General features: G+C 48.9%; 1 protein-coding gene across 3 annotated transcripts in view; it reads left to right on the top strand.

Annotated features, from left to right (window-relative positions):
- LOC124185439 (nucleolysin TIAR) overlaps positions 1-16,767 on the top strand; it is a 272,445-nt gene that overhangs the window by 66,395 nt on the left and 189,283 nt on the right. The window contains exon 1 of one of the 3 annotated variants that reach the window (XM_046576223.1): positions 5,507-5,663. The exons of the other annotated variants lie outside the window; for them this stretch is intronic. The gene's annotated coding sequence lies outside the window, so the exon portion shown is untranslated. Of the gene's footprint in view, positions 1-5,506; positions 5,664-16,767 lie in introns of those variants that run through there. 3 annotated transcript variants of the gene reach the window in all.

Genomic DNA, 16,767 nt, shown 5'->3' with positions numbered 1-16,767 from the left:
ATCGTGCGCGGAAGAGACTCGGAGTTCGAAGATGAACGAACCCGAACGAGTTGGCGTCGAGTGTTTGACGGGCCGCACGGCGGTTTGGGTGCTTCCTCGATATCGCAGTGATCCGAGGAGCAGAAAATTGGAAATCCGAGCTGGTTTTACAGAGTTTCAATATCAAAGGATACCCAATCGTGTTTGATCGTTTGAAATTGCATTCGGTAATTCGATAGGGTTTGAAAATACTCATCTCCATATATAGATACGCATTCCGGGCCTGCATAGAGCACGAAAGAATTCCTCCTCTCCTCGCGATGCAGCGTTGCACCGGGATCTGCAGCTGATTTACCGTGGGCCATTTCAGCGAGAGGTTCGAGCTGGTCTTCGAGGGGGTGAAAGGGTGGGTCGAGCTCTTCGCGCGGCGCCAATCTGCGTTCCAATTTACTTTGAGAATCAGTTACTCCACGGAACTCCCGAGAGGCGAGCCCCTCGAGGGTGAAAATAAGGGAGAGGGAGAGTCGGGGTGAAAAAATGACCCCACCAAATTTCCATGGCAGCGATCATCATTTACTTAAAGTCCACGGCATGGGAACTGCCGCCAAAGCAGAGAGGATTCCAGCCTCGTTCTCGCTGTACTTCAATCCGCCCACCATCGGCGAATATACAGCCAGGGACGAGCATGGCCGACCGGACTACGAGACTCGCGGTAATTTTTTCCAATTATTAGCCTGCTTGCGACCAATTTTGGAACAAACCTCCTCAACATAATCAGCAAATTGTTCCCACCGCTCTTTTTCCGGCTGGCGCTACTCTTATTTGCTGTGAACATACGTTTTACGTACCATTCACTGGAATTGATTCGTACAATGGTGCCGAGGAAATTATATTATCGGTGGGATTGTAGAAAATAATTCAAAAAAATCAATAAATCTTTCATTTAATCCGAGAAGAAATTATTTACTATTCGTTGAAACTATTACACACTTTATGGAAGTAAAATACAATTCTTCAGGCTAAATAGAACCGAATTACATCGCAGAGTCAAAAAAATCTGGGTGGACGATATTTTATCCACGCTCCACACCGCAGCATAAGTTACGACCATTGCCATTGTTATTCTCGTACAACAAACTGGCAGGAAGTGCAGGATAATTGTTCAGATATTTCAGATCCAGGATATTTGAATAATATTTCCCGAAAAATAATGCCCCTTCTCTCACAGTCAAGCACCACAGCGGCGAAATATGAAAAAAGGAGCGAAACGCGCGTCTAGCCGTAAAATGATCCGAACGAAGTAACGAGGCCGGAGGGTGGAGAGTAGTTGCATTCCGCATTTGGCGTGTATATTTTTGCATCGGCGCGTCGGACGAGGGGCCTGTAAAATTTACCCCGTTTCCGCGTTAAACAATAAAACGAAGACTCCGGAGTGGTCGTAGGCGTCGAGGACCCTCGGCCTCGTGGCTCCTGTGTATTATACTCCTCACACATGGCTGCGCAGCGAGCGGCGTCTGTAGAGCGCGATACGGGGGCACGTCTGGCGGGCTTCGGGCGAGACCGAGGCCAGAACTACACCGCTGTACTACAATGGTAACAAGCCTCTCCATATTCATGGCTATCGCGTCACCCGGCAGCCCCCGACCCGCGCCTCGCTCGAACTTGACGCGAGCTTTTCCCCCGTCGCGTCGCGTCGTTCCCGTGTGTGTTACGCGGAGGTGTGTGTACGCTTAACGGGCTCCCGAAATATCGGCTCTTCTTCTCGATGAAAAATGAGCTTCGCACGCAGCGGAGTAACGTGGAGCCTTTGCGAGGACGGAAGTCTTTTAATCGAGCTTGCGCGATTCTAATTAGGAGAGAGATTTTCACGAAGCGAAACTGTTTTTCAAACGAACGCACGACGCGACGTAAGGAGCTTACACGCCGAGGTGAAGCGGAGCTTTTGTTTCGAAGGTATTCACCTGTCTCGCTCCGAGCTATCGGTTTAAGCCCGTGGCGGCCAGGGAGCGTATCGAATAAAATCGTAAGGCTGCCGATGCACCTGAGACCCTCGAGCCCCTGTAGCGAAGTGGATTGAGCAAATAATAGCTGTAAATCGATCACGGCTAACGGCATGGCGTGACGAGAAAGAAGCAATTTTGGTAACAGGGAATGAATCCGGCGATCCGGGGGAAGTTTGTTAAGCGTAGCGCTTGGCCGAACGACGATTGTGCGATTCTCAAAACCCGTATAGAAAGAGCGAGGCAAATAATCACGTCGTTAGTACCGTAAGTACTGTAACAAACTCGACAAGCGTTCGCAGGCCGTTTGAAACGCGAGCGCGAGAGTAACGGAGTGAAGAAGAGAGGCGGGGAGGATGAAAAAGAAAGAGAGAGAGTAAAAAATAAATAAAAGCCAAATGGGAAAAGGAAATGAAACGGCTTGGAAATGGTGGAGTAAAAATTTATTATTTTATGGCTCCGTGACGCGCGAGGAATGCCGGGCCGGGCACAGGCAGGACTGCAAGGACGACGACGAGAAAGACCGCGACACGTGTAGTTTATTTTTCAATTTGTACCTTGAGGGGCGGGAATTTTTTGCCGAATCAATCACGGGTTATTTGGTCGTCACCCTCCTGGGGCGACTCCCTCCCGGTCCCGGTCCCGGTCCTCGTCCGAGAATCTCTCTTCGGCGTATCAGCGATGGACACTCGCGAGACGGCGGGCCGTGCTTTTAACCGAGTCGGGTAAAGCTCAGAATTTATCGAACGGTCGGCGGGAGGCGACCCCGGTTCAGATATAGGAGAAACGCTCGACCCTCGGTTGACTTCGTCACTTTGTAAGGGAGAGCTCGCTCCCGCAGCCAGATATTTTCCTACGAACCCCGTCAAGCCCGGCAAACTTTCTCGAGACTGAGCGCAGAGACGGGACGAGAGAAATGAGAAGAGCACCCCGAGGGAGGCTGGGGTGCTAATTAATTAACACGCAGCTCCGTGGAACCGCCCGGAAGGCGGTGCGATCCTCGAGGATGCCTCGGCTGTGTGCGCCTCCGCATTTATTGTCTCGCCCGAGTCTCTTCCTGTACCTCGTCGCACCTGCATCCGTACGGATTCGGCAATTTTTGCACCCCGTCGCCAAGGTTCGGATAGATACGTGTTTGAAATCAAAGACTATTTTTGTTGCGGACTAAAGTTCGTGGCTGCTCAGGTTTTTAGAATTTCTGTTTCAAAATTCTCAGGGTTACGAGTATACTTATTCGAAGTATTTATTTGAAATGAGTTAGAATTTATTTAAAAGGATTAAAGTTCAAGTTTTATACATGCGATAAGTCCAATGTGTAGTACAGTTCGGAGAATTAAATGATTTCAGGTTCTGGGTCGTCACGCTTTTGCTAATTACTTGAAACGAGTGCGGCTAGTTGGGTCGTTAGCGATCAACCGAAGCGTCTCCTGAAGGGAGGAAATTCACCGCAAAGCAGCTTTTTGGAATACAAATTTATCCAGATTATAGTAATCACATCACGCAGGGCTAAAGGCTGGTCCACGTTGTTGGATCGAAGTTGTAACTTCAAAATCGAGGGTGAAAGAAGTTGGCTGAACGTGGCTTTTTCGATCAAAGAATCAAATGGCGTCATAAATTTCACACAAGTTCGAGACAAGTCGCGAAATGTTGGAAACGAATCGCACGGAGTACGGCAGGTGAGTAGGTGTGTACCTGGAGGTGGGGAGTAGCGGTGGTGAAAGGTGATTTGTTAAAACTTGTCGGTTTGTGGGTTATGTGACGGCGCGGGCGAGAAGTGTCTCTAACTAGGTACTAGATGACACGAAGGCGGGCATTGATTAATTAGAATTAATTATACCTTACCGGGTAGTTAACACGAGTGGCTTAGAGGGAAAATTGAGCAATTTGAGGGGATGATACGCGTCTTTCTTGCCAATTAATAAATGATTAATTATCGCGATGACACTTGACATTTTCCACCGACTCTGAACGAGGAGCCACGCTTTCTTCCTACTCCACCTTGCCCCTTATATACACCCACACCGTAACCCGGCTCCTCTTCTCGCGGCTGCGCTTCTTTCACTCGAAAATTTTAATTAAAAGATTTTCATTAAACTCTATCATTCGTATCAAGCCGTGCGAAAGGTCGTTATCTTTCCCTAATTATTTCCGTACGTCGTCGTTTGATGTGTGCAACCCCCTACAGCCTCGTGGTTCGCGGGGTAAATGCCGCGTCATTCGACCCGAGGTTAGTGGAACCTTCAATTTTTCCTTCACAATTTCCATTCCCACTTACGGGAAGAAAAATCTCCGGCACAAGTAACGGCAAACACAAATACTCCGTGTCTATTTATTTATGTAATATTTGCAAACTAAACAAAAAAAAAAAAAAAAACAACTCGTTCAAAGTATATCAAACTCAAATATGAATCTGCAAATGCGGTATCCCGGTCACACGCGGTAAAATACGGTAAAATTCGACCTCTGGTATAAACAAAAATGTTCGACGATGTTGATTTTTGCTCACCTGACTCTGACCGCTGCGGGGTTTGAAGCATGCGGGAGCTCGTATACAGCGGAATGCGGGTTGCGCTTCAGAAGCCGATTGTACGCACAGCGTTTAGACAAATATGGGTAATTTCGACCACTCTGAACATTCGTGTAAGTGTAAAGCGCAGCTTCGCGTGCACGTGTATGATGCACACCCGTGTAATGCCGAATGCGCCCCCCGCGATACCCCGGCGGGCAGGTATTTTATTTGCGAAGCTCGAATGCGGCGGATGATTTCACAGCGATTCAACACAGTGATTGTAGGTACAGTGATTACCGCGTCAGTCACGAATCCAGGCTAGGTACATACCAGCCAGCAGTTCACCCCGACTTCGTTCGTTCGTTCGTTCGTTCGTTCAGTTGCCTGGCAAATTAACGCAATTTTCAAAACGAACAGCCCCCACGTGACTACCGGCGCAAACGCTTTAATCACAAGCCAGCGTGGCATGCGTGTGGGACATGCCGCGTTATTGCCCGGGTACATGCATAATTCCTCTTTCGAATGAAACGGGAGCTTCGAATTACGCGTTACGCAGACTCCTGGCGTTAATGACTTCCCCGCGACATTGGGAACGATTTGAGTGAGTGGTTAATTTGTTTATTGTTTTTTGTATTCTTTCTCTTGTCAACAAGCACTTACTTTTCAACTGTGGTACTGCTGGGGGTGAATGTGACCGAAGATCGATGAATCTCGAGTCTAATGAACGTTGGGTCTGCACGTGACGAATATAAGAAAACAATCACTTGTCGTACACTGTTCACTCAACGTCTCACTCACGAAACAACGAAACGAACGTTACGCGACGAATTCCGTACCGATACTGACTATCAAATGTGATTCTTACCCTCTGAGAGGTGTAATGTAAACATTGGGCGTTGGTGTTTACGAAGTAAGAGGAGACTGTTGTGTTTAGGTACGCGCCGAGTGAAGCGAATCACGAAAATTGGAGCTTCGACCGTGCAGTGGCTAGTGATCAATGGAATATCGGTCAGTACGGAACTGTTCGGTTTGGTTCCGACTCGAAATCGTATTTTATTTAAAAAAAGTGTCGACTACAGTTACGATTCGTGAGTGAATTAGGATTTCTCTCAGTGTTCGTTTAGACAAGCAGAGCAACACAGAGTATACCTACTCTGTTTGATAAACACCGAAATGTGAGTAGAACAAACTTTCGTAAGTCAAACTTTACCTAGACGTAGCCCTCGTTTGATATGACGGAATCAATTCTCCATGGCGCCGAGTGCTATTCACACCTTTCTTTTTACCGCACCTCTCTTATACCCTACTTCTTTATTCACGAAGCCCGTAGTATCGCGCATCGCGCCGTATATCAGGCTGATGTATATTGCATAAGAAAATACCGAGAGAACACCGACGAAAATTGATTGCTTTGAGGGACAATAACTTTCGATTACCTACTTCGCGTTGTCAGTGTCAATTCGCTGTTGGAACGCCTATGAAAGTACGAAGCAAGAATAACGATTAATTATGCGTCGTGAGACTCAAGCGATGCATGCAAGTGTGAAAAACCTGATTCATCGTTTTTTGCTGCAGACTCTTGGAGAATAACCGGATGAATTGTTATACTTACATTTTGAAGATATTCTCCAAAAGTGCTAAATTCGAATTTGACAATTTCGTCAACCTAGGTGACATTGAATTTCTACCGAAGATATAAATCTCGAAAATCAAAAGTGCTGAATTTATCACTAGGTTGAAATTTTCACATAGCGTCCAATGTGACCTATGAAAAATCAGAAAAAATTTACGCGTTTCGAAAAATCCAAAAATATCGAGTTTCGATGGTAAGGAATGTTCGGTTTCAACGATTAAAAAGCGTTGCACGAATGTCACTGAAGAGATACCAGTTTCTGGTCGTTCAACAAAACGTGCAGAGCCTTTTCCTCTCCACGTTTGCTAAAAACCGTATTTCCCGACCACCCAGTACGTGGCATCACCGGCCCTGTATATCCGGCACGTTCGGGTTGATCGCGAGGTAAATCGTCGTGCGACAAATGCACGGTATACCCGGATAGAAAGGGGCGCGGGGCGCGAGAACGTTTATATTATCCGGACCCACCCCTGCAGCAGACACACACACACACACACACACATATCCCCAGCAGACTCTCAGCATGTGTTATACGTCTGAATAAGAAGTCTGGCCCGGTTTGGTTTTCCCGAGTGCCTGCACACAACAATCCTTTCCGTAGACCGCATATGGGCAAGTGCACCTTGATACGTCTGAGTAGCGGAAATGCGGCGGGCTGGGGGGGGGGGGGGGGGAGGGGGGGGAGGGTAGCCTCCCTCGAGAGAGGGGATAATGCATGCGGCGCGAATAGTCGAGCGGCCGTGATGCATAAATTTCAGATCAGTTGTTATAGCATCGTTCGTCTGATTACAGAGTGGAGGGGTGGATGGGGCGGGACGGCGAGCTACAATTTTGGTAATGAATAATTTAAGATAATTTAAGGTTCGCCTAAAGGGTGCTCTCGGGTTCGGAGCTTGAAATTGTGCGCGACTCGCCTCGTCTCGTCTCGATTCCACCGCCGCCGCCGCCGCCGTCGCCGCCCAGGGCTTTTCCACCCCATATTTCAATCAGTGCTCTTGACAGCGTCTCGGATCCTGCAGGAATCCCGGTGCGGGAACCGCTCATCCTTCCCGTAAATTAATCGCTCCGTGGTGCTTGCAAAGAATTAATTCTCGATCCGGCGGTGAATGAAAACCTCTATCCGGACCGGAAGCTGCGGCTAGCCCTTGAGGAGACATCCGAAATCTTGAAAATCCTTCGACAATGACGCCGCTTAGGACGTTTCGAGGGTCGCCCCTCACCCCCTGCCACCCCCTCACGGCCCTCGCTTATTCTGAATATAATTTTTGTAAATTGGTCCCATATGTATGAGGCCCCCCGCTGAATCCACAACTAGGCCGAGAGAGCTGCTCGCGCCCTTCCTCCCCATCGGTCTCGCGGTGCTTCCGAACCATCTAGAATTTCAAACCCACCCCGCGGAAATAAAACTGGTTTATTGCTCCTCCGTACTTTCCGTATTGTACCCACCACGGGGCCGGTCTCTGCTCGGTTCGAAAATGCAGAAGCCACCTCCTCGCGGAAAAGGAGGGAACGCCGTCGTTCTTCCACCTGCTACCGGCTCCTGCGGGGCGCCTTTGCGAAAGGGGCAGAGAATCGTCGCTGCGCGGATACCGAGCGAAAAGAACTCGCCCCCGTTACCTTCAACGGCGACACTGCCGCCTCACGCCGCGCCGTTACGAACACCGTGGCCCCGCTGAATTTATAGAAATTCATGGGTTTAAGGCGCGCCCGCGTCTAAGTTATGCACCCCACGCTCTCCGTCGTATCGCACAATACGTTATACCTCAAACACACAGAGCCGGGGAGAAATGCGATACCATATGCGACCGCGGGCTTCCCATTCCTCACTCTCTCTCTCTCTCTCTCTCTCTCTCTGAATGATTTTTACAATGGCTTTCGGAGGGTCGGAATAGCAAATGAACTTTTACGTTGAAGATACTGTCTACCTAAATATTAACAGGGCGAAACTTTACCGATATCGGTAAATTATCACTGATCTTCAGCGATGAGTGTATCACTGGAAAAATTAGTACAGCATACTTGCAGTGACTATTTGTAAATTTTTTTTTTCTTTACACATTTGTATAAGTAGAAAGTAATTCTTCGCGTTTGATTCTTTCCGGTGACTTTAATACATTTCACTCAGTGTTGACTGATTTTATCGAACTCCGGGAATGAATTTTTTAATTTTCTGGCACGATTTCGTCGTTCTACGCATGATGTGCCATTTTTGAACATCTTCTCACATCTTCTAGTACTTTTGACTTTGCGTCCCACATTTCTCACGAGCCAAAATCTCCCGGTTCGTTTATTTACGCGTCTTATTGGTCGGTGGGCCGATTAAACCGTGCCCCCTACAATTGTCGACTAAAAGCGCCGCGTGTCGTATCTATTGAACGTAAACTCCATTCCTCAGAACTGCAGGGCATCGGTACTTCGTCTTTCGGTAGCTTATACGAAACAGCGGCGGGCGCGGTGGCTTTCGAAGTATCAAGTGGCACTCGGCTCGCTGCTGAAGGATAACTTGAGAAGGAGTAGGCGAGGAGTGCAGCCATTGCTGAGGACCGGCCGGGCGATTCTCCTCGTTTCCACCATCTCTTGATAATTTTCACCGTGCGGTCTGTTCGCCGTGGTACCTATACCTATAGCCGCAGCGTCGAGCGCTGGATCGACGGTCGTTTTGCGGGGTGAATTTTAAACAAAATACGAAGCTCCGTAAACTAAGGGTCGTTAAACACGCCCGTACGAGGGTCTGTCGGCTACGAACGGGCAATGGTCTAACCCAGAGAGCCGGGCGACGTGGTCGCGTTTTGCTCTGATATTAAGGGTGAAGGGAGCGGGCGCGACGCGCGGGCGGAGGGTGAAAGGGAGGGAGGAGGGAGGAGGGATACTCCATCAAAAGGGTAGCTTTTATATTTTTTATATTTATGAGAGATGTTTTTCCCCGCCGTTCTCCTTATCTCGGAGTTACATTCCTCCACCCCCTTCCCCCTCCCCCCTCCCCGCCCTCCCCCCGTGGCCGCCTGCGTCTCTCCTTCAATTTTTCCCTTTTCAACCCCTCCTTCCCTCCCGCCCCTCGTTCCCTCTGACTGATCAAATGGCCCAGAACCAAACGAATTCGGGGAAAATCAGACGATGTGTAGAACGGTTGAGCGAGAAATGCGAAACAGAATTGGAAAGTTTGATTTTTTTTTCACACTTCGATCCTTTTTTTTTTTGGAGGGATACCTTTTCGTACGAGTCTGGTACACACACGTTTAAAATGATACGGCTTTTTCGGGCGTCCCGTCTTTGTTTTCTATTTACCTCTTGATATTTTCATCATTTTCGTGTTAATATCATTCTTTTCACTCCTGCTATATTACAACATATTGCACACCTTTGACGAAAACAAGATGAACGAGCGCGAGAGAAGAAGAAGAAGGAGCGAAACGGGGCAAGAAGAGGTACTTTAAAAGCATTTTCACAGCTTGAATTCAGCCGGTATGCTCAACGCGGTGTATACATCACCCCTTTCTCTCTCGATTTCTCTCTTCCAGACCAAATATTTTCACATTTTCCCCTTTTCGCCGGCCGCGATGCACATCCAGTAGTTGAATCAACACTCGCCCAGCGTATTCCTCAATATCCTGCGGCGCCCCCGGAATCGAGGATTCGAGATGGATAGATAAATAAAGCGAAGAGAAAAATCGCGCCACCTCACTTCTCGCATGTGAATTGAAGCAGGTCATTTCGCCGGGATACGCGAATGCAAGTCGGGACGTCGTTCGTCTGGGAATGAAAGGTGAGATCGTAGGGCCGCGGCCGTCGAAAGGATCCGCGTATGAATCGGGGAGGCAGGAAGAGATCAGGGGTGATAAGTTGTTCGGAGAAACGCTTATAAAAGTTAAGAAACTACCCCTATAAATTCAACGCAACGCGCACCCGTCTTATATACCCACCTTCTGATGCCTAATACACCCACCGCATCTCCCCCTTAAAATTCAAACTCTCTCGGCAAACTTGGCGCCCACCTTTCTCCCAAAACATATCATCCCGCTCTATCCTCGTTTCTTCTTCGCGGGATATTTTTCGAAAAAACGAAGAAAAAAACACACACGCATACACACCGAGTTCGAGTATCGAGTATCCCTATGAAAATATCGGCTCGTTGAATTCGCCATCGTTTTTCTTGCGCACGATCTTCGTGGCATATCCCGTACACAGGGAGATTCGCACGTATACTCATACGTGTACAATGTGTACATATGCTCACATTCGATGCGTGGGTGCGTATTTCGAACTTGTAGAAATATACGGCACACACGGTATGCTTCCACATCTCACACAACAACACCCGCCGGTGGGTCTCCCTCTATATCTGCGCATTAAATTAACGCAGCCCAAGCCGAAAGCTTACACGTATACACACGTCGCGGGCGTATGTTGTGTACACAACGTATAGAATCGGTTTTACACACCCCCAAAGTTTCAGAACTCACGATACACTCGGCGTTTACTTTTTTTCCTGAGGCTTTATTATGTATAATGTTACGGGCATCGAGAGGGCGCGATTCGCGGGATGTGCGAGGTGAAAAAAGGGGTTAAATAATGACAACAACAACGATAATAATGATGGAAAAAAGCGATGGCCTGCTGTTTAGCATATGCAACCAGTATCCCTGCAGCTGCGGGGTAGAGCGTTTATTTATTTATCATTTTTATACACCTTATCCCGAGAGCCCGATTTTTCTCGCATGGCCAACTTCTTCACGCTCATTGGCCGTGTCATCACTTATTATTATGCACCCCGGGACATATTTTTAGATCGCGCGGCTCCCGCAATTTTCTCATGATAAAATTTATACTTGCTACATGGAGGCAGTGAGTCTGCAGCGAAGGGGATCGTTACGCAATTTGGAGAAAAAAAAAAAAACGTTCGTGCTTGCACTGTTGAAATTTTTAGCACAGTCTTGGAAAGCGTTCGACAAACAATTAGAAGCTTCGCGATTAAATTATTATTCCATTGCTTCGTAGCTGTTCCGTCAGTTTTTTCAAGGCGCAAAAAAAAATGCGGGGAAAAACTTTTTCTTATTTCCACTCCAACTAGCGGGGTTGAATGCCCTTCACCCCTTTGAACAAGGGGCGCGTTGACGATCTGCAAGAATGAGATTGCAGAGAGAGAGACAGAGAGAGCGAGAGAGAGAGAGAGAGAGAGAGGAGTGTACAGTCTTATGGATGTGACGGTATGAAATTCCTCGGCGAGACACAAGGGTCCTCGGTATAGTTTTTGGGGGGGTTGGCTTGTCAAATTCAAGCCCCGGCGAGGCCTGATAAAAAGATAATTAATCGCGTCGGTTTAAGCCCTCGTGCAGGTTGATCTTGACGAAGCATTTATCACGCCAGTCGGTGTTTTAGAATCAGGTTGTCCTTTTTCTCGCGTTCGTTGTTTATCCCGGCCGCGCCTGTGTAAAACCGTGTATGTATATTTTTCTTTACCTCGGCAGACCGGGTCATCCTTTTTGCACCTTTCAACCCGACCGTCTCGGCGCGGTCTGGCCAACGTTCGTGGAAAACCGAGCTTAAAATTTCCCTCGGAAAATAAATAAGGAGCACCGAGGAGCGGGGCCTTCTAGCCGGCTACTCGCGCTCCTTGCTCCGCGCTGTTTGCCCTCGCCGAGGAAAAGGCGGACCATAAATAAGAGCGGCGAAAAAATTGAAAGCTTAAAAGCTCGATAAATAACGGGGAAGCCTAATGTTGCAAGAGTACGATAAGCCTCCGCGGGATCCGGTTACGCTCAAAGGGTTCGATACCAGGTGCAGGACGACCGCTTCTCGATCCTCGTACGGCTATCACGGCCATGCCGGTAAATAAATGACGATGGATACACGGAGAGCGGCTATTATCTTACGCGGTCGTTTCTTCCTCCGCAGCGCGGCACGTTTTGCCGCTTTTCACCGAATACCCGGAAGTGCCGGTTAAGTCGCGAAAGGCTGAAGGTGAGTTCGCCCCATCCTCGTCTGCGCGCATTTAAATTTATTCAAACCTGCATGCGCGCCGGGTCTCGCCGTGTGGAAAGACGGGGAGGCAAATGAAACGCAAACGCAGCCCAGCCGGTCGTAGCGTACGAACGAATCGGGAACACAAGGTCTCCGTGAAAACGAATATCGATGGGTATAAGGTGTATAGCCCACCATTTCGTACTCGAATTTCTAATATATTCTCCAGAACCTGGATCCGCAGACATGGAAAATGGGCTGAGGCGGTGGCGGCGGAAATGCACTCGTCGCTATTCCAATAATTTGCAATAGGTGTTCTGTAGACGAAGGGAAACGGGAAACGCGGACGAAAGTTCGGATATTATTCATATCTAGTTACGGCGAAAAATTGGAAAATTTACATACGGTGGCGAGAAATTAATTTCTTACGTACCGACGTCTTACATATTTAAATAATAAGCCTCCCAAATATCGACGATTTCAACGATAAGACAGACAGCCAAGTCTTGAATCCCACAGTATGTTACAGCTTTCGAAAGTTTCAAGTACCTAATGTTGCGATGATTCGTCGAAAACTTGAAATCCCGAAAGCTTAAAGCTCGGTCCTCAAATTTTTGCTCACGAAAGCCAGCGAAATGACCAGAAACAGATATCGACTGATCGTTCAAAGTTCCCTCAAGTTCTGAAAATCCCTCTCCAAGACAATAAAAAAAAAACAAAAAAGAAAAAGAAAAAAGCTCCGATACGCGGGAGCACGAGCTCCGTGGGTTCAGCACGTTCGTTGGCTGTTCGCGTCTGTTCACTTTCAAAGTAAAACCCACATCAACTTTAACTTGACTTTGGTCGGTGGTCGTGGGTATATTATACCGCGGGAGTGGATTTGCATAAAAATGAAACTTTGGCGTAGACGGGTGAAGTTAATGAATTTAAACGAGGGATGAGCCCTGATTCCAGAGGGTGTCGACAGGGGCTGCCATCCCCCCCCACCAGCCCTGTTGACTTTCTCGCGATTTGACAGTGCGGGCCTGATCATCGTCGTCATATCGAATCGACACCCGCGTGAAACGACGCAGGGTGTGCGAGTCGAGGGTGGCGGCGTAGTGGCCGAGATGTTCACCCCCGCTCCCCGCATCGCGGTCCATAAATATTTCGGATTATCCTAAGCCACAGCCGGATCCCGTGGCCTCCTCACTTTCTCACTTTCGCACTTTCTCACCACCGGCGGCCCGGAGAGTTTATAAGTCGGCAATTTGGGGCGCAGGGCACGTACGCGAGGCGGGCCCGACGCGCCGATCGTTGTGACGGTGAAATAAATCAGGCCAACTACACCTACCGCAGGCCATTCCCGTCCCCCCTTTCTCTCCCGGCATTTGTTCGGGAAGTGGGACCGTGCAATTCCCGTTCGGGCGAACGGGAGACGTGCAAATTAACGACGCTGCGAACATTCGCCGACGAGCCTGGAATCCTGCCCGAAATCGGTGGGTGGGCTCGTCCCGATAGGAACACGACCGATTCCGCAGCTTTCGTCCGCTCCTGCCGCTCGCCATCCTCGGAAGTGGACCGCCGAGTTCTGCGCGCGCACCGGTTCCCTCCCCGGAGGTGTGGTCACCCGGCTACGCTGCAACCCTTCACCCTCTCGGTGAAAATTAAGGATATCACCGGCACCTAGATGCCCGCGATCGCTTCGTATGGAATCCGACGAACCTGTTTATCGCCCTCCGAAAATCAGCCGAATCGTTTGATCCCGGCTTGAAACTGTCACGGAGCTGGATACGAACACCTCGAATACAGGTACTTCGGCTCCTTAAAGCGATGCTTGCGTGGATTGTAAGGGAGAATTGTATTTCAAAACAGACCCGAGTGTCACGGGTGAATTATCGGGGGAAGTCTCATCGGTGGAGTCGAAACTTTGGCCGGACGAGAAAGGTCGCGTTTGATGGATGAGTTAAACGCGTTGGACGGCGTATTATTATTAACCATGAGTGTTCCACCTTACGCATCGCTTTAAGATATTTGACGTGGACTGTATGGAAATCGAATTTCGAGTAGGTATAGTCGGTACAACGTCGTACGACTTGTGTAAAACGTATTTTTCAAAATCGCCCCAAAAGCTCGGATAATCAATTCATTTCTCATTCGACAGAGTTTTCATGGAGTCCAGAAGCGATCGGTTACAATTCGAACGAAACAACATTGCCATTTTCCACTTCTCCCCCATGCTCTCGATAAATCCATCACCCTGCTGTATCGTCGACTAATCTTTCATTGTGAATTGGAAGGGTCGAAAAAAATACGCGTACTCCGTGAGCGAAATCAGTCACAATTAGGGATCTCCGAACATGGCATGACAAACCTCCCCAATTCAGCTCTGATGAAAAGTATGTGACTGATTCGCAAAAATTTATGTTCTCATTCGCTGAACGGAGAATACAAGTCCCTCCGATTTATCCGACGGTAAACAAAAAAAAAACAAAAACAGAAAACAAATCATCACGGCCATCGCATAAACGGTCATAAAAATAATCGGAAAACAACCTATCCGTGTCCATGTCCGGACTTGCACTTTCCCCATCGATTCTCAGCCCTGCAGGGCCGATTGTACGTACCTCAAGGGGCATCGATCATCGGCTCTGCCGTGTAAACGTAGCGCCGTGTCGCATCGCGGGAGTTTATAAGTGCGCGCGGATTGCGGCAGGGTGCATTCAATCGAACTGGTCGAATATCGGAATTGGTGTGCAGGGTGCGTGTAGGTGGACAGCGGTGCGTCAAATGCACCCTCCCTTCCCCTTTCACCTTCGTCGCGCGCGGCCATTGTGCAATGCTTTGTTCGAGTGGTGAGGGTGTTGCGTTAATCCGTCCCCCGCAACCCCCGTGGATTGATGTGCGTGGCGTCGGTCCGTGCGGCGTGATTTGCGCGACGTCCGGCGTCGTGTCGAAAAAGGCTTGCCGTCGTATGTGATTCGACCCTCGTTTCTCGGTCCGCAGGCCGCTGTTCGGACCCGGAGGTTGATCAATCGCCTTTGCATCCCGCTGTTGTCCTCTCCGGTTCGACGATCGTTTGCGTACAGCCCCAGATTCTTCCTTCCACGGTCTCTCGAATTATTGGCGCAGTTTACCGAGATCGACGCACGAACTGACCGAGCCCTCGATGCGCCGGGTTATCGCAGGTCGACTCCAAGCTTCGCGAAACGCGGTGCGCGCGCGTTTCGCCCGACTTTCGATACATCGTTTCGTGTATCGTGGCGTGTATCGTCGCTGTATCGATTCAACCCCTCCAGCGCCGCTCCTCGAACCCCTCAAGCTCCTCGATCCCCACTCGGCTCCTCCGGGACCCCCACTCTGCCTAGTCGTCCCATGGTCGTCGCAACAGCCCGTTTCGATCTCGAGGAAAAATTTGCAACAGGATAATTTTGTGGTTTGAAATACGTCCCGACGACCGGAAGAAGCAGCGATCCTTCGCTTCGCTGCTTCTGACCGCTCTCCTTCGGTTTCGAATTTTTTCCACCCCTGTTTTTCATTTTTTTACTTGATGCAAAATTTAAGGGATGAAACCGGCACGGGCTCGCCATTGTTACGGTGCGAAGCCGACTCTGCACGCGACCCCCACTCGTTTGCTTGCCCCGCCGAGCTTGCGCCCCACTACATCTCCGGATTTCTCCCTCCCCCGAAGCCCAGCATCCCCACCACGTGGCCACTCCTCTTTCGCTCTTCTAGTTCAGCCACCCTTAGGGAGATGGCGCCACTTCTTGCTTCGGACATTCGACGGTCCGCGAGAGATGAATCTGTCGGTAAAAAAGTGAGACGCAGACTCTCGACCGAGGGAGAGTTTTGTCTTTACTGACGGCGACCCGAGGGAGACGCGTACGTACCTGTACACGATTATTTCAGCCGCTGTACTCACTTTGCATTTCCTACTTCCTTCTGGATTTGTATCATTATTCCCGGTGACCGCCGTATGTGTATGCAGTCTTGTGGAAATATCTTGCGTGCGGTGTATCGAACGGCACGACCAAACCTCGCGTTAATTTGTATTTGAATAATTTGAGCGGGAATCGCGTCCCGCGGTTTATCAGGATCGACGACTGCTGTACGGTACCTACGTGGCTGCGGTAGGAGCAGCGGGAAAGCGTGACCAGGGCGATAGGATCGAGATCTGACCGAAGATAACCGCAGCTGTGGCACGAGTTGTTGCATTTTTATTTCTCAATTTCTTTATTTTTTTTTTTTTTTTGGTTTTTCGCGTTTTTGTTTTATTTTTTTTACTTTAGTTTAAAACTGTTCGAGTTCTTTTTTTCACCAGTGTGAAATCTGAAACTACACGGATATTTCACTGCTCACGTACAGGCGTTGGTCTAGTTTATATGCCAGGTTACATCGATAATTGTCACGTATATATATACACGTATACCCTGGACACCTCCGTTCCGTCACCCCAGGAAAGAACTGAAATAAAATCATTCTTCATCCGCGACACCGCGTTTATTCCCGGCAGGCGCCAGGTACGACTTCCGGTACCGCCGAAGGATTTACAACAGGTTGAAAAAAGTGGAGTAATCTGCCGCCGCGGATCGCTTGTAATCGGGAAAAGAGGTAGGGAAAAAGGATTGAAGAAAAAAAAAAAAAAACAGGAAAAAAGAAATTCGTACGTGTAAAGGTAAACACAGTCTATACTTCGGTCGTGCGAGCCT

This window comes from Neodiprion fabricii, chromosome 6 (assembly GCF_021155785.1).
Source record: "Neodiprion fabricii isolate iyNeoFabr1 chromosome 6, iyNeoFabr1.1, whole genome shotgun sequence".
Taxonomy (NCBI): Eukaryota; Metazoa; Arthropoda; class Insecta; order Hymenoptera; family Diprionidae; genus Neodiprion; species Neodiprion fabricii.
This window is presented reverse-complemented; position numbering and strand designations above follow the sequence as displayed.